This window comes from Pinus tabuliformis, chromosome 8 (assembly GCF_031772625.1).
Source record: "Pinus tabuliformis cultivar Carrire ecotype Pingquan chromosome 8, CPIR1, whole genome shotgun sequence".
NCBI lineage: Eukaryota > Viridiplantae > Streptophyta > Pinopsida > Pinales > Pinaceae > Pinus > Pinus tabuliformis.
This window is the reverse complement of record NC_142294.1, coordinates 60645646-60667769: the sequence shown is the minus strand read 5'-3', so window position 1 is coordinate 60667769 and position 22124 is coordinate 60645646. Positions and strand designations below refer to the sequence as shown.

The following is a 22124-nucleotide window of genomic DNA, read 5'->3' as shown; positions in this document are numbered from 1 at the left end:
GGTTGTGGGGAACAATGCTTTAGAGCACAGCATTCCCCCATTCCTTCGCTTGCATCGAGTGTTCAATGTGGACCACCCTCTACCATGCTTCCCACCATTACTAGACACGTCAGAGATTGCAGAACATCTCACTAGGGACCAAGTTCAGCAGATGGAGGAACTCAACACAATGGGGACCATTGCTTCCTATGGGGGGAGGAATGATCCAGGTGGATGTTGGTGGCCACCCACCTATCCCATTGGGACCCCCACAACTGTCTCTTTCATTTTTTCAGTTTCCTTATTTGTAGCACAATTTACTATTTTTAGCAATTTTTCGGGTCCTGGACTTCCAGAGCCGTTTTGAGGCCCTAAACGACGTTTTTTGGGAAATCTGGGAGCAAAATGGGTCAATGGATTGATGGACCGATGTTGCTCTTGCCAAAGTTTTAGTCATTGGATAGATCTTTCTAACAAGCTATTGTGCGCGTCAAACAAAGATCGTATGCCAAAGTTACGACCCCGGGAAGTTGATGTACCAATTTACCCAAACGGGGCCCACAGTTTTGCGTTTCATCTCCTAGGGTTAGGTTTTTGGATGTTTAGGGTTTTCCGTTGTTGCTCAATAATAAATAGGCCTTCAAGCCTCATTGTAACACAGTTCAGAGGCATGTAGCCACCACATCTCTTCTCAGAGATAAGCTACCATCACCCTGGCTGGTTTATGTCCATTTCTATTTGTAAGCATATTTCAGTATTTTACATTAATGAAATGAAGTATTATTTCCGCTGCATCTCTTTGTTTATGGTTATCTCTATGATTTGTTGCGTTCCTGTTTAAATCCGGATCATGCACTCTTCATCAATATTTATAAACATTTATTCCATTTCTTTATCCATTTGTTTGAAATTATATTAAAACTACATTTAACTTTTATTAGAGGTATAAAATGGATTCACTTTTATTAAATCATAAAAAGCATGAAGTACATAGGAATCTTCTTTAGTGCTAAAACAAACAACTAAAATCAACTTTGATTTGATCACTTGTCCAGTCCTTCGATGATGGTATGAACATACGTGCAGTTTAATTACACCGAAGGTGTCCCTATATGGAATTGTTTGGGCAAATACTATTCACTCTAGTCAATGAGATCCCTTCATTTTCGTCCTTCTAGCTAATAAGAACCATTCATTTTCGACAAAATTGCATCCAAATAATTTTGAACACTTGGAAATAACGATGGATTCCGTGTCGTTGCAATGAATTTTCTCGGGTTCTCTTTCGCAGCGGACAACAATGTCATCTCTCTTCCGTGGGTCTTCTGCTCTAAATAGGTTTACTTCATCCTATATTAAATCTCTGCAAATTCCCATCAACCCCACATTTCCTTCCAGAGATATTCATTCAATTCCTCAGCTACATAATTCTTTCTCAAGAAGAGTGCTTGCAAACACTAGGTTTCATGGCTTTGCTATAACTTTCTTGCTAAGGAATCCCACCATGGTTTTGGAATTAGCACCAGGGTTTTCAACCTCTAATGCAGTCATGGAGACAATAGATTGGAACAAGAAATGGCCCATAGACACTAGTGAGGAATCAAGCGTCAAATCTCAGTGGAAGGAGTGGGGCACTTATATTACCGTCAAGGCGTATTTGTTGGGCACAAGTGTGGATTTGAAGGGGCTGCAATCCGAGCCTCTGTTCGACATCGTGCCTCCCAACTCTCGAATCGCTAACTATGTCATCCTAAAATGCACTAACAATACACATGATTACTCTTCTTCCATCACGACTAGAAATGGAATGGAAGCTAAGAGGGAGTCTTCGAGCATCTATTGCCACATTGTAGTCTTTCATATGGTTCTATTGTATTGTTCAACTTTGCAGATCAGGAAGAATAAGGATATCTACAAATTGTCAGAAAATATGTTTCTTATTTACTCACTTAATGGCCACCATCCACCGACAAGGACGAGACTTCTATGTCTGTCAGTGACCCGAACGAGACTTCTACGTCTGTCAGTGACCCGAACGAGACTTCTACGTCTGTCAGTGACCCAAAGCAAGCACGGTGAAAATAGTAGAGGTATTTCAATCAGGTTGAAGCAGAGAGGGTTTCGGTTGCTCACTAGGAGCAGTGTCGATCGCTAACTGCAACACCCAGGACTCAGAACGCCAAGTTAATTAATGGAGATAACACATGTTTTTTTTTTAGTAATTCGAGCAACAACCAGATGAATTTTTCTTCATTGTTTTGGTTATTGCTCATGTGCAATGACCACTTATTCTATGTTACAGACTATAGGCTATGTCGTCAATCCCAGCGGAACCATGGACAACATGAATCCCTCTTGGCTATGATCAACAAGGCCTTTAGCAACGTGACCTCAAAGGCGTCGAGATTCATCTCGAAGGAGGAAATTACCTCATCAGTGAACCTCTGCACCATCCAAGTGAGGGGCCAAAATCCTTTGCACCATCTTTGCATCTCCCGTCCCCAAATGCGCACGAATGTAGTGTAGTGTGGTGCCTATTTGAAAAATGCTTAATGATCAAGCCAAGAAAAGGGGAACAAAAACCGGAATATAAAGAAAACAATTTCGTGGTGAAATCACTTTACTTAAATACTGGATATAAATGAAATAAATCACGAAAAAACCATGATACTGGAAACAGACAGAAATAGAAGAATTTCAACTATCAAGGTGTGCTTGCTAAGGGGGTGTTTTTAAGGTGTTCTTATTGTGGGAATGTGTGTTTCTAGTGTGGCTTGCTTCTTTCGTTTAGCCTTCGCCCATGGGGAAACTTGCTAATAAAATGAATAAGGGCATGTTTATCATCAGTTGGCTCCCCTTAACCACAGCCACTACTAGCACCAGCATCAAGAAACCATTCAAAAGTTGCCTTGGATTCCCCATCTGTGACCAATACATCATAGCAAGCCAAACACAGAGACACACTTGCTGCTATTCTTCTCTGCCAGTCATGCTTCTGCAAAATGCCCAACAAACCCATATTGCAGAGAAAAATTTGCTGTGATGGAGAAGATCCAATTAGAAATGTTGCAATTGTATAACATTCTTACTTGAGAAGATATTTGGCTTCAACAGACATACCAATATAATCAATTAAAAAATATTTTCCATTAATATAAGATATACTTTAAGGGAAGAGGAGGTACAGACCTTACAAGCCACAAAAAAACATGGTTGCTCAAGTTACATTTGAACTTGGAACTAACCAAACTCAAATTCCAAAACAGGATCTTTTAAATGTCAAAAACTTGTGATTCACTCTTGACATTCTTAAATTCTTCCACTAATTATGCTTCCTTGCCAACTATCTCTGACATTGTCATCCAAAACAAATATAAGAAATAAATGAAGAGGATGTACAGGTTGATAGTGAGCTCCAGTAAAGCTATCATTCTCACATAAAATGTAGGCTAATCTTTCACCCATAGACATTTGATGAATGCTATTGCATACTTCTGTTAAAATTTTGTAAATACGCTTCTCAAAATTGTTCAACTCAATGGAATAATTAATTTGATTGTTTCCCCTTGGAAATTAGAGACCACCACTACTGTTATTTGAGATAGTCCTAAGAAGTTACACTTGGTTTACAAATGGATTGCAGTAGATATAGCTACTTTGCATACCTGATTATCTATTTTCAAGACATACAACTAGAAACCTACTACAAAATCATTTTTTATTACAGATTAGGTATATTTTCAAAAGAAGGGGCACTTTGGGATCAACTACTGACACTGCGACGTTGTGAAGTATGTGATCTTGATTTTCTGGTAGATGTCAGAGAGAGACTTCTCCTCGAGAAGCATTGCAATGACGTCTCATTAAGAATATGTTTACCAAACGTATGTTATTTTAAACATGTACCATTCATATTAAAAGAACAAGTATCATGTTTTAAACTTTGTTGCTTCCCTTTGACAAGAGTCAAAACTACTAATTTTTTGTCGTCAACCCCATTTTCATCTAAACTACCTATAGCTTGTTGACCATCTGAATTCTCTGACCAATAGTCACCATCTTTTTCATCAAAAGGAGCCAAATCTTCATATCCTTCATTAGACCTTGCAGATTCCTCATCAATAAAGCCTTCTAGCTGAAACAACAAAATTAGATTTAAGAGTGAATTCAAACATAGAACCCACCAACAACATACACGTAATTTTTTGTGATAAATACAAGGAAACTACTAGTGAGAGAGAATGACTTTGGAATAAAATTGAATAACTATGCCAATCCCATCTTTGAGTTTTATATGGACAACTTGACATCATATATGCATAATATTTCCTACAAAAAAATTGAAAAACAAGTACTTACATCTTCTTGCTTAATGCTTGAGTCACTGAGTTCATCCTCAGAATCAACAACAATCACTTCATGGTTCTTCATCACTGCTTAGTATTGGCAATTCTTCAGTGAGCTGCAACCACAATAAAATATACTATATCATATTGATATAAAGCTATAAAAAAACCAATATATCGCAAGCAAAGGATGATATCCCTCGATAAATTGATTTAAGCCTTTAAGAAGTTTGCTCAACAAGGGGAATAAAGTGTGCTTACCTACATCATATAAAATGGAGGATTTTCCATAATGTGAACTCTTCCTTCCAAAAAATTATTTTACTAGAGTTGTCTTACCTTCTCCACTTGACCCAACGACCCCCACGACTTGAGAACCTTTACTCGAGTGCTGCAATGAAACTTTTTTTCCAAACCTCTTACTTTTCTATTCAAACAACACCAATATCTGGCCTTTTGGATGTTATAGTGAAGACTTGTTTTTTTAAGTTCTTCCAATATATTCTTCCAGTGAGATTTGTCAAGCTTCCCACTAAGATCTCTCCCATAGCTTTCTAATTCAGAAGGAAAACCATTTAACGCTATTACAAACTCATCTACAATATCTTCAAATTTTGGGAGTGGATCGACCTTGTTGAAGGCATAAAATCTCTTGGGATTATTGACAATTAAGGCTAGTTAGGTTATAAATTGATGACTGTTCAACTCTCGAGTATGTAAGAAGTGCCTTTCACTGTGCCTTTAACTAATGAACATCATCGACATTATCTAAGATTACAAACGCAAATTAATCATATGAGACAGCTCTATGCCTTGAGTAACGCTCTCTATTTGAATATTCATGTTTGTCAAGTCCTCAAGAAGCTTACTCTGCAAGAAATGTAAACAACTAGCGGCTACAGTTTCACTCACATCAAATAGAAAGTAGGTTCTATCGAAAGATAAACTCTTCTTGTTAATGCGTTCCTTTGCTAGCATTGTCTTTCTCACTCTGCTACCTAATTGCGTCATCTGCTCCATGACAGGCACCAACGATAGTTGGGAGTTTGACTTCATGGAACATTGAATTGCCACGTGTTATGATAGTTGCTTCGTGGGGCCGTAGATATGGATCCACAAATATGAGAAAGAATATAATAAAGTGAAAACTAGGGCCCACTTAGACTCCCTTGCCAATAACCTCCTGATGCTGATGACACTATGAGATGGACTATTAGCCCGCCAGTTTATATTTAGTTTTTTTTAAGAGTAACGTTGCCTTAGCAATTGTAGATGCCAGCTATCTCTACGTGTAGAGATTAAATCCCTAGAGTAGTTAGAATGTAGATTCTAATTACAAATTCCCTGAGAACCAATATCGATAATTTCTATATATTCGATAATTGCTATATCTATCATTTTATGTCTTTTGGCATTATGATCGTGAACTAAGTAAATTATAGACATTTTATCTATCATTTTATGTCTTTTGGCATTATGATCGTGAACTAAGTAAATTATAGACATTTTAGCTACAGAGTTAATTGAATCTCCAAAATCCTATAATACCAATTCTTTCAACCATAAAGGTAATTGAATTTACATTCTAAAGTTGTTTTCTCAATATATATTGTTGTATAATCACATTGGTACTATTGTTGGGTGGGAAGTAAGTTACAAGGAAGACTTCATCCCTAAAATCGAGGGTTGTTACCTTGTCATCATTCAAAAGGAGAAGAAGAGGGTTGTTACCTTGTCATCATTCAAAAGGAGAAGAAAATGGCAGCGCATGAAGAAGTTGTTCGTAATTTCTTCAAAATTGGAGAGGTGGGATTTATGACTAGTAAAATATAACACGGGGACTCATTGTGTGGCCTAGGAATGGGTAGCTAAGCTCTAGGAAAGTGCCTCATGGGACTTACATTGGCAAGTTTGACACACCTTATGGGCATCCATTGAACAATGGGCTCTATTGGTGGTGAGATGATCTTTCCAAATCTTTCCTTTAAGTCTTATATTCCTTAGGTGTATCTTTGTACCTTTAAAGACAATTATGTTATTGTATAAACTTATTTTTTAGATTGTGAGATTTAAGTTGTATTTTAAAATATAAAGTGATTTTATTGTTTTGAAGATTCTTTAGATATTTGAGGTCAGATACATGGATTTCAAATTAAAAACAAAACAATATACATATATTCGTGCACGGCAAAATTTTATGATCCAGCGTGAATATTTATTTGGTGTATGGAAGCTGGAAGGATGTGTCCTAAATGAATAAACAATTAGATGAGTCAAGTCACTTAGCAATTATTGACGTAGGCAAAGACAAACACTCATATCACAGTCGTTTTCCCTGCTCAAATTTCCATGGCTTTATTGTTGGCGTGCTTAGTGGGAAGCTTCCGTGTGACTGGGATGACAGTGTTATATTATCTTTGGATTTTCTTTTTGATAAAGGCTGTGGTGACGGGATCCTTCTGGCTCTTACTGTGCATTTTACTTTCCCCTTCCTGTGAATGTGAATGATTTTTTTCTCCGTCCCTCCTTCCCTAATTAGTGTCAGTGGAGAAGAAATATGCAGAACGAGATTGCACAGCTATGGTCACTGGTAGGCTTCTTCACCCTCCTCCGCAATATCCTCCCTCCACAATTCCAAGAATTGTTGAATCAGTGGATGAATCGATGGTGGTCGTATTTTCGGAATCGTTTCGATCCCTATTGCTATCTGGACATTCAAGAGTTTAAGGGAAGTCGTGGAGCCAATTCCAATGAGGTATATCACAACGTGGACCTCTACTTGCCCCGCCTCGACACCATTCACGGCACCCGAAGACTCACTGTATTTCGCTCCAAGGACTCCACCACGCCACACTTCTGTCCAGCTTCCGATGAGGCGGTCATGGACTCCTTCATGGGAAACCCCATTTGGTGGTCTCGCCATGTTCAATATCGTGGAAAGGAAGACCAGTTCGAGAGTCGCTGGTTTACCCTCAAGGTAGCCAACCCAACCAAGACTTTCTTGTCACAATATTTTGATCACATCGCAAGTTGTGCGGCTGAATTGGATAGAGCGAACAGCACCAGAACGCTGTATACCAATAATAGAGACAAATGGGGCAGCGGACTAGGATGGACTGGTGTTCCATTCAAGCATCCTTCCTCTTTCGATTCTCTGGCCCTGGATCCTGCGATGAAGGAGAAGATCATAAGGGACCTGGACCGGTTCAGGCAAGGAAAAGAGTTTCATAGCAGAGTCGGCCGTCCCTGGAAGCGAGGATACCTTCTCTATGGTCCCCCTGGAACTGGAAAATCCAGTCTGGTTGCGGCCATAGCCAATTATATGAAGTACAACGTGTACGACCTGGAGCTCACAAAAGTCACAGACAACTCCGAACTCCGCACGTTGCTCATACAGACAACTAACAAATCGCTGATTGTTATCGAGGACATCGACTGCTCCTTGGATTTAAAGAACAGGCTTTCCAAGCCTCCGAACGTAGAAGCAGGAGCAACCGATGATGAAGAGAGAAACGGAAGCCGAGTTACTCTTTCTGGTATTCTCAACTTCACGGACGGGCTGTGGTCGTGCTGCGGAGGGGAACGCATAATTATCTTCACAACCAACCACAAGGATAGGCTCGACCCTGCACTGTTGAGACCTGGCAGGATGGACATCCACATACACCTCTCCTTCTGTACTTTTCCTGCATTCAAATGTCTTGCTTTCAATTACTTGCAAATTGAAGATCACCCGCTGTTTTCTGCAGTGGAGGACAGATTGTCTGGAGGTGCAGCAATGACTCCCGCAGACATTTCGGAAATTCTGATAGGTAGCCTGGATGACCCACTCAAAGCATTGAATGCGGTTATTTCGGCGCTGGATGAAAAGAAACCATCTGCAATATTAGACTCCCTTGACCGACACGAAGCAGTTGAAGAAATAATTACGAACTCCAATTTTCATGGAGAAGAGGGTCTCAGATTTCGCCCAGGGGGAGTCGAAGAAAAAGAGCCAGATGTTGTTAAACTTAGCAACGGCTGTTGAAACATCTCTGAATATCTACCTGCATAGTCTATTTTATAGAATAATCAATTCCATAGCCAGTCCTGAAACAGATCCAACTCATGGATCCATACTTCTTGTGCACGCCTGCGGGTTTTGGGTTCACCACGGTATCGACCAAAGGTTAGACAGATGTGTATTAATGTTCATGTTACTGGTCGCTGAAAATAATAATAATAAAATAGTGTTTTATATTATATCTAATAGTGTTTGATTATTCATTACATAGTATATTTTTTTGTTTTTCTTCCGTGCTGCATAACTTTCTCCATATTATTGTTATTTTAAATTATATGGTATAAAATGATTTTAACTTAATTACAGCCCCAATGAATAAGCTTGCTTGTAGGTAGAGGTGTTGTTTTAATGCGTTCCTCTAAAATAAGGTATGTTGCAAGCAATCCCCTATTGATATTGACTTTGTTGTATCCCTTGCATTATCCTTGATGTGGGTCATTTTGAAACACTACATATTTATTACAAAATATCTTTAGTCATACATTGTTGATGGTAGGATTGATTATTTATTACCCAGTATTTTTAATTATATAATGGTATATAATGGTAATGATAAAGTAGAAAGTTTATTTTTAATTATATAATGGTGATGGTAATGGAGAAAGTTTAAGTGAAATTTTAAATTATGTATTTTGAGTAGGAGTTTATCTTTTTTGTTTATTGAAACTGTAACTAGTCGTATCTAACCCATCAAAATCACTCCACGACCAAATGGCTACATGAAACTTGACATGGCTAGATTTTTTCCCCACTAAATTTTGGATCAATAACTTTCACATAGAGTATCTTAATAGTGCACTTCATCACCATCTATTCTATGCCCCTTAACTTTAAAAAATAAATGTATTAACATTGTATGATATTGATATTAAGATAATTGGGAAAAATGTTGAAATTTCAAATTATAACTTTTCTTTAATTTAAATTTTATTAAAAAAAGTTGTTTCACTTTAAAATATTATATTTGAATATTATATTTTCCATTAAACATTAAAACATGTTCTATTAAAGAAGAGGAGCCCCCTACCTAAAAGGGGAGACTGTAACATGTACATAGACATCCTAATTTTTTATGTTTTTTTACCTAACAAATTTACCATAGCTATTGGCCCTTGTACTTTCTTAACACATTAATAGAGTAACAAAGCATTTCTCTTGAGTTAATCAATTATTAACCTATTATGACTAGCAATAAAATCCAAGTATCTCACTTTATGTTATATGTTAACAATTTGTTTAAATAAGTGGCATGGGTATTTAATGCGAGTTATATGACTTGTTTGCAATAGGTGTGTTTATCAATATCGTAATACCCATGATTAATGTCTTGACCATATGACTTGTTGCATCATTGTGCTACGATAGATAGCTTGCATCACTAAAATACTAAAATTGCATTGGCATTTGAAAAAGGAAAAGAACTCTTTTTCTTTCGAAAGGACTATTAGATATGTGCTTGTCGGGAAATTAGGAATTGGAGTGCATTTTTCATTAGTTTATTTTTCGAAAAAGTAAGGTAGTGAAAGGTCATTTCGCTTTCAGTTGCTTAGTTGTTTGCATTTGATTGTATAGTTTCTACCCTCTCTAGTGTAGGCATTTCATCGAATTGAAAGGGTCTTGTCTCATTTAGTTGCATTTAATGTCTTTCGAGTCGCATCGCTAAGACCTGAAAACTGAAGCATAACTCAAGATAAACTTTAAAATGAATTCAATTAACCTAAGGCGCATTTGACACTTAACGATCATATCTACAAGGTGTAGGCTAGAGACGTGTTCCGACATGTTTAAACCTAGCAGCTATCGTTAGCTTTGGCATTAGACAGCGCTAGTATGGATTTGTGCTCCCCGTATCGTCAAGTATATAATGGGAGACCCCTCTAGGCTGCAATCCTTTATCCTTAGGAAGTCGAGTTGGCCGCCTTGCAAACGCGATACACTGAACACAGCGTTCGAGGAGATTGCCTACTCGTACTTCTCGGTTTGCTGAGAGGTATTCTGCAGTTCACGGTTTCCTTGTAATCCTGTTTTCCTAGATCATCCAAAGTAGTCATTTGACCTTTTTGACTCATTAAACTTAAAATATCATTCGGGCACTTGTCCTTTCGAGCTCGTTTCCAATCGAAAGCGATAAAGTCATCTTTGTTTCTTTCTCGACTCTTAAAAAATGAAAGAGCACTAGTCTTTTATGCGTCTTAATAATTGATTACCCACGATACGAAAACACCCTGTTAGTCTTCTCTGAGACCAAATCGTGAGTTTCCCTTAAAAAACATTTTAAAGCCTTGAAGTTAATTTTTTTGTTGGCTAAGACAAGGTCATCATGGCTGAACCATCTGGTTCACCCAGTTCCTCTTCCTCTCCTCCATCTAAAAGATTATTTGAGGATCCATTTCCTGAGTTACCAGAATCACTTGAGGACCAAGGTGTTGAACTTGGAATCGTTCTGAGCATTCAACCTTTGTCATCTTGTCCTCTGCCTACTTTCAATACTGGGTCATCTGCTGATCTTGGCCTGGAATCTCCAGACAATCCCGTTCAAACTCCTAAGGACTCGCTGACCACTAACAGTCAGCTTGGACTGGTTATCTACCCTCTAAATCCTTTGTTTGACCCTGTTGTGATATCATTGCAGCATCTTTACAGTCCGTACAACCAGTCAGGTGTTCCTTTGGAACTATCCCCTCGTACTTCTTTGGCCATTCGTCGTCGTTTGTTCCCACATATGGAACCTGAAAGTGATGCTCCAATCACCTCTCTGGAAGAGTCTAAAGTTTCTACTCCACACACTGTTAAGGAGGAAGAGAAGCCTTTCCTCTTGAGGGTTTCCCCTATACTAGGGGTATTCCCACCAGTTTGCCACCCAACTATGTGTCTTTGGCACAGTTGGTTTTAGGTACACCTAGTGCCTCATCACTTTACCATAACCCTGTTTTGGCGTCAGGTGCCATGCCTACTTTAGGTATGTTCGATGCGAAAATGACTTCCCAACAAGCTGTTACCAGTCCCAGTGCAACCCACTGTTTCGAATACCCTTGTATTGTCAATCCTAGTTACCCATCAGGAACAACCGACAATTTCGAAGAATGTCTCTGTTAGTTCTTCCATCCCTCTAGTCAGTGTCCAAGCTGTGCCGCCACTTGAGGTGGAAAACCTGAATGTTTCTATGGTGTCAGGTGCCACCAATGTGAGTGGCTCACAAGCTCACATGGTTGGTATGAACCAGCCTTCTTCTGGTATTACTAATAACCCTGTTGATCCTACTAGATCAAGCAATGTCCAATACCAATAGGTTCATAATCCCATTGGTCCGTCTGGATCGAGGAATGTTCAGTATCAGCAGCCGTATGGGGCTCAGGTCCAATACCAAACTCCTTACGTTCCATATGGTTATCAAGGAATGGTTAATCAACCTTACGCCCTTCAGTCTAGGCAGTGCACGCAGTGCATTCATCCTAGCTCATCCACCTTCCAGGGTGGCTATGGCCAGATTTAGTTCGGAAATTTCCCGAGCACTGTTCAAGTACCCTTGCAACAGCAAGGATAGCCCCTACAACAACAAGGGCAGCCTTTGTTACCACAAGGGCAACATTTGTTGCAGCAACTACTATTCGCGCAACCGCAAGGGCAAATGATCCCGCGGCAAGGTCAACTGCAACAACCGAAAGGTCAACCCTTGCAACAGTTGCAACAAATCATGCAGGAGCAGATGCAATATGCTCCACACACCTCCCAGTCCATGTCCTCGTAGGGCCAACCTCTGCAGCCTCAGACAAATTTTGCAACCACAAGGTCAGCCCTTGCAATAGCAAAACCAACCCGAGCAGCAACAACCCTTGTATACATATCAACAGGGTCAACCCTTACAAGGGCAGGGCCAAGGTCAAGTCTTGCAGCAACAGGCCCAAAATCCTAACGTCTTGGGTCAACAGGTCCAGAAATCCTTCTGGCCAATAGCATCAAGTACAAAACCCTAATTCCCTAGGTCGAAAAGTTCAAAATCCTTTTGGTCAAGGGCAGCAGGTACAGAATGCCTATGTCCAAGGGCAACAAGTGTATCAACCTTATGCCTAAGGACAACAGGTCCAAAATCCTCTTGTTCAGGGACAACAGGTTCATCACCTGTATGTTCAAGGACAACAGGTCCAATATCCATATGTCTAAGGACAACAGGCTCAACAGCCTTTTAACCCCGTACATTGCTTATCAACAACCTATGTGTTATAGACATTTTTGGGCACTACAACCCCAAGCATAAATGTCCATAAACCAAGGGCTCCTAAGTCCCTAAAAGTGTTGTTCCAACCCCTAAATGAACAAGGTCAACTGATTACAGCTTCTCGCAGAAGTTCTCCATGAAAAACTACTCAGAACTGGTCAAAACTGGATCATTTCACTTGCTCCATAGGCAAAGTGCGTTGCATCTCACCTAAGTACACACAGTGGGTGCGTTGCATTTCAAAAAGCCCTTCTATGGTGTGCGATGGGCGAGAAGAGACAAATGGCAGTGTCAATTTGCGAGGTGGAGAAGCATGGAATCTTCTAGAAACTTCTCCTGTGACACTTGCCTCTCTGAATTCGACCAAGGATGAGTAAGAGATCATCAATCTCCAAGTGGAAGCAAGAACTATCAGAGAGAAGACACTAATCAAATCACAAGCTGACTCATCTCCCTTACAGACATCTATATATGGATCCCTCATCCCAGAGATCCAGAGGCTGGAATTTTGCATCTTGTAAGGAATTGTTGTTGGTTTCTTGAGGCAACATCATAGTGTTGGGTGATCTAAGCTTTTCATGAGGTGAAGAAGGGTTTACTTGCTGTGAGGATGATGCTGGGTCAGAACAACTGGCTGTAACTCTCTTGGCTCTTTCTTGATTATCAATAAAGCTATTCAAGTTTTTCTCCATACTCTTGTGTCATTTTTGTTTTATGCATTTGTATGAGCAATTTACATCTGATCCTAGATTGTTTATGATAATAGATCCATGTTCTTGTATAGTGTTATGCTGCTTTAATTCTACAGGTACTTTGCGAAGCTGGGTATACGAGAAAGCAAGTAGCAAAGGACTATCAGAAGAGAGAGGAATCGAGCAAGGAACCAAGCACAAGACAGAGGTTGGTCTCCTTTATTCTTCTCTCATCTATCTTTCATAAAGGAAAACGAAAGTAGCTTTACTTTGTTTGTTTCTAAGGTAGCTACCAGCCTTAGTGGGATTAGCAGTTCTGCATAGACACTTTTCCCTGTAACAAAATGGCGACTCCGCTGGGGAGCGACTAGGTTGTTTGTTTATCTACATTTGTTTACTTTATAAACTTACAAACGGAGCCTGAAGTCAAGCCAGCTAGCCTTCGAACTGCATTTGCTATGCAAGTGCAAAGTAGATCAACGCTGCTTCAGTCAATCTCCGGGTTTTGTTTATGAATTAAACAATTGATTTACAAGCTTCCTAATTGCCCTCGTGGTGGCTCTAGTAACCTCCGTGGATCTACCCCTATGATTTATTTACTGATTACCACTTGCTCGGCCAAAATCCCTGAACTAAACTGCAAACTCTGAGCCGGAACCCAAGCAAAGTCTCGTCCCTGGTCCAGCGCACTGTCTATTCTATGAATCTCAAATTCAGCGCACTTCACGAGTGTAGAAGGTGCGTTGCATTTCAAATTCATTGTGTTACAGGTGCGCTGATCAGACTAGGCATTGTTCTTAAATTTTGGTTTCTGTGTTCACTCTTTTCAGATCTATTCAATAATTTTGCTGCCTGTAGTCAGTACACCTCTGTTTGAAACCCCTTTCCTTGCTGTTATTCCGCCTCCATTGTGGAAAGAACTGTAAATGTTTTTTATGTATTTGTTGAGTCATTTTCAGTTCTCCCTTATAAAGAAGTAACGTAGTTGTACTGTCGTTTCTTGATTTGAAAGTGTCGCAAGTGTCGTTTTCAGTCATAGAAGAGAATCTGATTGTTCTTGATGGTCGATTACCCTGTTACTATTGTATTCGATCTGAATTAGTAGTTTTTCTAGTGTCGAAAGCAAGTTTTCATTTCCAAATCGCAAAGTGTCGTCATTTTCTTCATTTTAATTTTGAAAAGAAACTTGTTAGTAATTGTCGCTTTGAAAAGTAATTCAGATTTGCGCATTAGCTTTCTTTTTATCATTCACATATTAAGAAGGCTGAAAACAAATACATGCATGTGCATTTGCATTTAGACTGTTTGATTGGTTTGATTTAGGACAGTGCATATAGTGTGTGTTGTTTGCTCTTTGTTGAAAGAATATTGTCTCTCTTTCCTTAGTAGCTAGGATTTTCATTGCACAAAGAAGATAAAACGACTGTTTATCATCTTAGATTGCATTTTAGGAATTGTACATCTACATCACACGGTGAACCTGAAAGGCAAATTTCTTAAGCAAGATCAACTATAAAATAAATTTAATGAATCTAACAACGCTTTGGAACCTAACGCACAACATCTAGAAGTCTAGGATAGAGACGTATTTCAGCGTCGTAAAGCTTGGTAACTGTTGTTCTCACTGTTGGTTGGGTGATTCCTCCACTTTGAGACGATAAGTGCCAGTACGGACTTGTGCTCCCACGTACCGTCGAGTATATTTTGGGAGACCACAATAGGCTTAATCCTTTATCCATAGGAAGCCGTGTCTGCCGCCCTATCGATCGCAATGCACTGAACACATCATATGGGAAGATTAACTGCCGTACCGTAAAAAGTATTCTGCAGTTTTGCGATTGGTTTGGTAATCCCTCTGCCTAGATTTCCAGAGCAGTCCCTTTCGTTCCTTTTCAGACTCCTTAACGGAAAAGATCTGAGCACTTGTCACTTCAGGCTCATTAAAAATCGAAGGCGACTAGAGTCATCTTTTCTTTTTTCTCGACTCTTTAAAATTGAAAAAACAAGTTGTGTCAAAGCGTCTAAAATTTATTTTAAATGGAATAATCATCACCTTTCCTACATTGGTCTTAGGTTTAGAAAATGGAGTCCACCAACCAAGGAGTTCCCCTTTGAGGAAATCCTAGTCCCTTCTCCTCTTAGGGAGATGTTGGTGCACCCCATATGGCCACATTGTCGCTTCCAGGATTGACAATCGGCTTGCCCGTATGGCTTTTCTCAACCTCTGTCGTTCAGAACACCGCAATTCCTGAACAATCGAGTCAACAACTAGACAATTCCAGAGTTACCTCCCAACCCTCTACTTCGTCCAATTCTTCCTCTCCTCCTTCCTCTTCGCTTGATGAGGCTGGTAAAGCCAAAAATCAAGTACCTGAGAAGAAGAAGGAAAAGAAGAAGAAAGAGAAGAAGAAGAAGGAGCCAAAGGCAAAAAGGAGTAACCAAGCGTCGTCTAACGAAAATCCACACACTGCACTGACCAGGCCTAAATCGCCATGTGTCATTTGCAAAGGAGACCACTATCATAGAGATTGTCCTTGCATCCCTCGGATCTTAAGGGACTGGTCTCCTCGTTTGCACAACCCGGTGTCGTCAACCTCTGATGATCATGTTGAAAACACACCGTCGACTAGTGAAAGTGAAGCCCCTGGACAAAAAGGAAAGTGCAAATTTCCTTGTAAACTATGAGAAGGCGATCATGCCGTCCATCGTTGTCCCTTCTTAGACGAGGCTAAAAGAGTTTTGAACGATCGTCCGGTTTCACCGTTACGACTTCCTCCTGGATATAAGAAACTCTTGCCGAGTCCGTCGCTAGTTGAAAATCCGGCTGACCCGCCCAGGTGGTCGGCCGAAGCATCTATCATTGAAGATAAACCATCTGAACCCATACCAGACGAAAGTCAAAAGGTCGAGGCGGCAGTTGACCCGGTCTTGCCTTCAGAGGTTCCATCTTCAGATGATACAGTCACCGAAGAGAACAAGGATGACACCGTCCAAATTCTTTTCATAAACACAGACTCCGATGAACATGGGGGAAATTTACCCATTCCTTTACTGCAGGAAGGAAGTTCGTCAGAGTTTACCTGGACGTCTATTCGGTCCCACCTCCAAGCAACCTGGTTGTCTCCTTCGACTGGAATCAACTAGGCAGACCCTGTTTACCGGCTAGTGTACCATTCTGAATCATTGCTCAAATATATATAATGGTTATGGCCAGTACCATCATAGATGAAGGGGCTTCTGTGAGTATCCTTTCCTTGACTGCTTGGAAAGCGCTTGGTTCACCATCGCTTTTGCCTGAGATGAGAAATCTAACAAGCTTTGACAAAGGAACCAGTTGACCGTTAGGGATCCTTCCCAATGTGCCCATAACATTGAGAGGGAAAACCGTTCAAATGAACATAATGGTAGTCCAAGGACCCCTGGATTATAATCTACTCCTTGGACGAGACTATATTTATTGCATGGGAGCCATTGTCTCATCACTCTTTAGAGTAATGTGTTTTCTGCACGAAGGAAGAGTGGTCAAGCTCGTAGACCAGCTTTCATTTCCCGGTTCACACATGGCAAATAGTCATATACCATCCCTGAATGGTCTTTTCACACAAGGAATGTCTCATCAATCCCCAGTCCGTCCACCTGATGAGCGCGAGTGATTCGGGGGACATGACTGAAACCCAGGGGGCATGCACCCTGGTCTGCTTCGGCAGGAAAAATTCAGGTATAGGATAGGTTTCCGCGAGAGATATATGACTAGTCTGACACTCCCGTCCGTGATTGGAAAAGGGGGTTAGACTAGAATAAGATTCCCTTGTCAAAGTTATGTGAGTGGTGGCATCTGCGCCACTCGCCTTTGTCTATTTCAGTAGACATCACCGAAGAAGTGTTTTGTTTGTGGTACAAATAGAAAAATATTTGGTAACCTGAAAGAGGTAGACCTTTTTGGCAAAAAAAATGTTTTATCCGCGAAATTGCGAGGTAACCTTGAAACTCTATTTTATACCTGGGGGCATGCAAGCAAAGAGCGACCATTTATTTTTTAAATTTGTAGGTCCTCTAACCCTTTAAACTCGTAGGATTGGTCGTTTCCTAACTTGCATAAAGAAAGGATCTGGAGCGAGGTTTAAGCTTCGGAAAAATGGCATCTTAGATGAGACATCCTTATTATACGACTGGATCGAGCAGTTTTAACGCGGACTTCATGCTCGTTAAAAAATAAACATAAGCAATGAGCAAATGTTTCCCCCAGCGTTTAAGCTCATTAAAAAATGAACCAATTTCCGGTAAATAACCATCGTGAATGTAGTACTTCAACCTTTAAAGCCTTGGTCGTGTTCTCATCATCACCTCCACCCTGTATTGGCCGATCATTCACCTCCATTTGATTGTTTACCTCTTTTGGGGAACAGCTACGAAGAGTGATCCTGTTAGCCATCCTTGTAACAATGCCATGATTGGAAAATTCCAAACCTTACCTGGAATCAGCTGCTACCCGAATTTATCACCCGTTCCTCAAAGATAAGTCTCCTTTAAGCTCTTTTCAACTGACTCGTAAAATATGAAAAGATTGCCAAGCCATTGGCCTCTCCAGCTCGTTAAAGTGACTGAAAGTGCTATCCCTCCTTTAGATTTTAATCTTTTTGGACCTGAGGGATTATTACACAAAAAGATCGAGCGCTTGTTTTGTTCGGCTCGTTAAAAGTATCGAAAATTCATCCCTTCTGTATTGTTTTATACTTTTTCGGGCTTAAGGGATTAGATGACGAAAAAGGATTTTTGGAGTTTCCTTTACGTCCCTTTTCAGACTCTCTAAAATTGAAAAGGACCGAGTTATCTTTGTCGTTAAACTCGTTAAAACCTAATAGCGACAAACTTGTCCATAGCAGACAAGAACGAGTTTCACTATCACTAGGCTCGTTAAAACATAGCGATGGGTTTGCCCGAAGGGAAAATTATAGAACAATCATATGTTATGCTCCTCAAGCTTGACAAAAATAAAGAGGTACTGGTCAGCAATGACTGGGGAAAAATTAGGAAGAAAACTTGAAGAAACTTTGTTGGTAGCAAGTCGCTCTTGAACATGACACTTTCACTCCGCATCCAAGTCGAGTTGGGTTGTTTCATTCACCGGTCACATCACCATGGTCACATCACACCATCCACATTTGGGGTTAATGCTACCAATCCATCATGTCAGTGTCGCCGATATGTTCAAGAGAAGTCACTCAGAGAATTCACCTGTGTCTCACCCACTGCAATACATTTACACTCCATTCTTTCATGACTGCCACCCTGAACCTTATATCACCAGACCGTTTTCACCTCCATTAAAATCATTTGCTTCGTTGCGTGTCATTGATGTGGGATTCATTAAGGCCCTCCTATGACGGATCGCTTCTTGTCGACATCAGCTCATTATCCAAGAAGTCAATCTAGGAACACCCATTTCAGTACTTTGAAACTTGCATGCCTCAAAGGCAAGTTTCTCACTTCCGGCGACAGGTTTACATCAATGGCCTTCGACCGAAAGATTTTGCGTGGTGTTCGATGCCAAGTCCCTTATTCACAGCACGTGAATTGTACTGCAGTACCTTGAGGATCATTATCATTATGGTGATTCCTCTCGTGCTGTTAACAGCTTACATCATTGGCTGGTAATCAAGCGATGTCTTTCCATGTTCGACTCCAGAACATCTCTCACATGGATCGACTTGTACTTTGAGTGAAGATCGAACGAGATTGAAGACCCCGGATCTAGTTTCATCCATCCGGGCTGCGATATATATTCAGGAAATAAAGACATCAAATGTACATCATTGGTGCACAGATAATCATCCAATCTAAGGGATGATGGCTCTACCAGAATCATCAGTCTACACTCAGACGATTGTCTGTCCTATGTACATGAAAATGAATTTATAAAGTTGAGCATGGGAATGCCCGACTTAGCTAGATCATGAAAATATTATGAAGATAATGTATTGTATTGTATCTTATTACAGGTCTCCTTCCAGCTTGAAAGAACTTCAGATTCTCATGATAAAGCATTTCACCCGACATCAAAAAAGATTAACGACCTCATGCTTTAGGGGGCAACTGTTATAGACATTTTTGGGCACTACAACCCCAAGCATAAATGTCCATAAACCAAGGGCTTCTAAGTCCCTAAAAGTGTTGTTCCAACCCCTAAATGAACAAGGTCAACTGATTACAGCTTCTCCCAGAAGTTCTCCATGAAAAACTACTCAGAACTAGTCAAAACTGGATCATTTCACCTGCTCCATAGGCAAAGTGCGTTGCATCTCACCTAAGTACACACAGTGGGTGCGTTGCATTTCAAAAATCCCTTCTATGGGGTGTGATGGGCGAGAAGAGACAAATGGCAGTGTCAATCCGTGAGGTGGAGAAGCATGGAATCTTCCAGAAACTTCTCCTGTGACACTTGCCTCTCTGAATTTGACCAAGGATGAGTAATAGATCATCAATCTCCAAGTGGAAGCAAGAACTATCAGAGGGAAGACACTAATCAAATCACAAGCTGACTCATCTCCCTTACAGACATCTATATATGGATCCCTCATCCCAGAGATCCAGAGTCTGGAATTTTGCATCTTGTAAGGAATTGTTGTTGGTTTCTTGAGGCAACATCATAGTGTTGGGTGATATAAGCTTTTCATGAGGTGAAGAAGGGCTTACTTGCTGAGAGGATGATGCTGGGTCAGAACAACTGGTTGTAACTCTCTTGGCTCTTTCTTGATTATCAATAAAGCTATTCAAGTTTTTCTCCATACTCTTCTGTCATTTTTGTTTTATGCATTTGTATGGTCAATTTACATATGATCCTAGATTGTTTATGATAATAGATCCATGTTCTTGTATAGTGTTATGCTGCTTTGATTCTACAGTACTCTGTGAAGCTGGGTATACGAGAAAGCAAGTAGCAAAGGACTATCAGAAGAGAGAGGAATCGAGCAAGGAACCAAGTGCAAGGCAGAGGTTGGTCTCCTTTATTCTTCTCTCATCTATCTTTCATAAAGGAAAATGAAAGTAGCTTTACTTTGTTTGTTTCTAAGGTAGCTACCAGCCTTAGTGGGATTAGCAGTTCTACATAGAAACTTTTCCCTGTAACACTATGGCCAAACAGTTCCAAGGTATTCAAGGTCAAAATCCTCCCGATGATCAAGGTAATCCACAATGAGGTCGGCCTCAGATGCCATATGGCCAAAATCCCCCACTGTGGGGCCAAAATCCTTACCAACAGGGATGGGCTCCTCCATTCGGACCCGCTTATCGACCTCTTATGCCTATTAACACCTAGTTGCCATTCTTGGCCACACTCAAGTTGCCAAATGTATCTCGCCTTACGAATGATCTAATCCTTCATTCACCATACTGGCCTCCGATGTCGTCCAAGATACCAAGCGATTGTCCAAAGTTCGATGGGAAAGCTAGATAAGATCCTCAGGCCCATGTGATGACATATCACCTCTAGTGCTCGTTAAACTCATACGTTGACGATTCCATTCGTATCTGTCTTTTCCAACGAATCCTCACTGGCGATGCATCCAAGTGGTACGTCGAGCTGCCTTGAAGTACTTACCATGACTTTAACTCTTTTAGTTGTCGGTTTGCTATGAAACTGGCACCCATTTTCTCACATCGCTTAAGCAAGATATTGTGACACGCATCTCCGATCACATCCATGAATGGAGACGTAGATGTTGCCTGATCAAATTTAAGATTGCTGATCAGTTTCTCACTGAATGGTTCACTAAATCATTCATGGCCCCAATTGCTCGCGATATAGCTATCGGTGGATGTGTTACTGAAGCGAAAGCCATCGCTCATGCCCAGTACTTGGATCTATTTTACTCTCAGTCTAGCACTTTGTATGAATTATTACCCAATGCACCGCGGCCATCATCTAATCCCACAGCATCAAAGTCACAAGTTGTACCTCCTATCGATGGATTTATTGGTTTAGTACCCCAGACCCTCGCTAAATCTTCTTCCAAATAGAACTCGGTCTCAAATACTGTTCCTAATAGTTCATCCCAGAATCCATCGGGCCCTGGTAAAACCTCAGAGATCCACGCTGTCCAGTCTACCGCAGCGGATGCTAGAGCCTAGATTGACCTCAGGCTGAAGGAAGGCAATCCTAGGATAACCACAAACCAAGCTTAACCTGGGAGCTAGCCCTACCAGGTCAGGAGAGGGCTCTCTCCTTATTAATCTCAGTCATAATGACTAGATCATGAACAAGAGTTTATTCTAGGTATAGTAGCTCTAGGGTTTTGATTGATTTTATTGGTTTTTTGTTGGATCAGATGGAGCTGAGTAATTTGGGTCTGGGAAATTAGGTCAGAATGCAGGGTGTTCTGTGGGGCAAGGTAGGTATAGGCTTTAACACTGGAAATTAAGTGAGATGATATGTCTAAGACTGGTGAGGAGCTGAGGAGGGCATGGAGCAATCATGTATCCTTCTCAAACAACAGAGAACATAAAATACTGAAAGATTTCCCAAGGTAGATCACTGTAAATAATGAATTCTACCTATCTATCTTGATATCATTCAGTCAGAAGCAGTGAAGTAGATGATGGCATACATAAAACATGTAAAAAAATTGATAACAAAGAATAAACTATGCAAAAACACCATACCACAGGTATCCCATAAAAATAGTTGCAACTCCTATTAATTTCCTTGCCAAACTGCTTACAATGATGTACAATATAGTTCAGAGCATCCAAGAGTATCCAACCTCACCAAATGACCAAGAAAACACATAATATATACATCTAACCTACTTATCCTGGCCTTTAGGGGTCGA

At 40.4% G+C, this 22124-nt stretch overlaps 1 pseudogene; it reads left to right on the top strand.

Annotated features, from left to right (window-relative positions):
• The first annotated feature begins 6724 nt into the window (after positions 1 to 6724).
• On the top strand, positions 6725 to 8569 carry LOC149234148 (AAA-ATPase At4g25835 pseudogene; annotated as a pseudogene).
• Positions 8570 to 22124: the final 13555 nt, after the last annotated feature.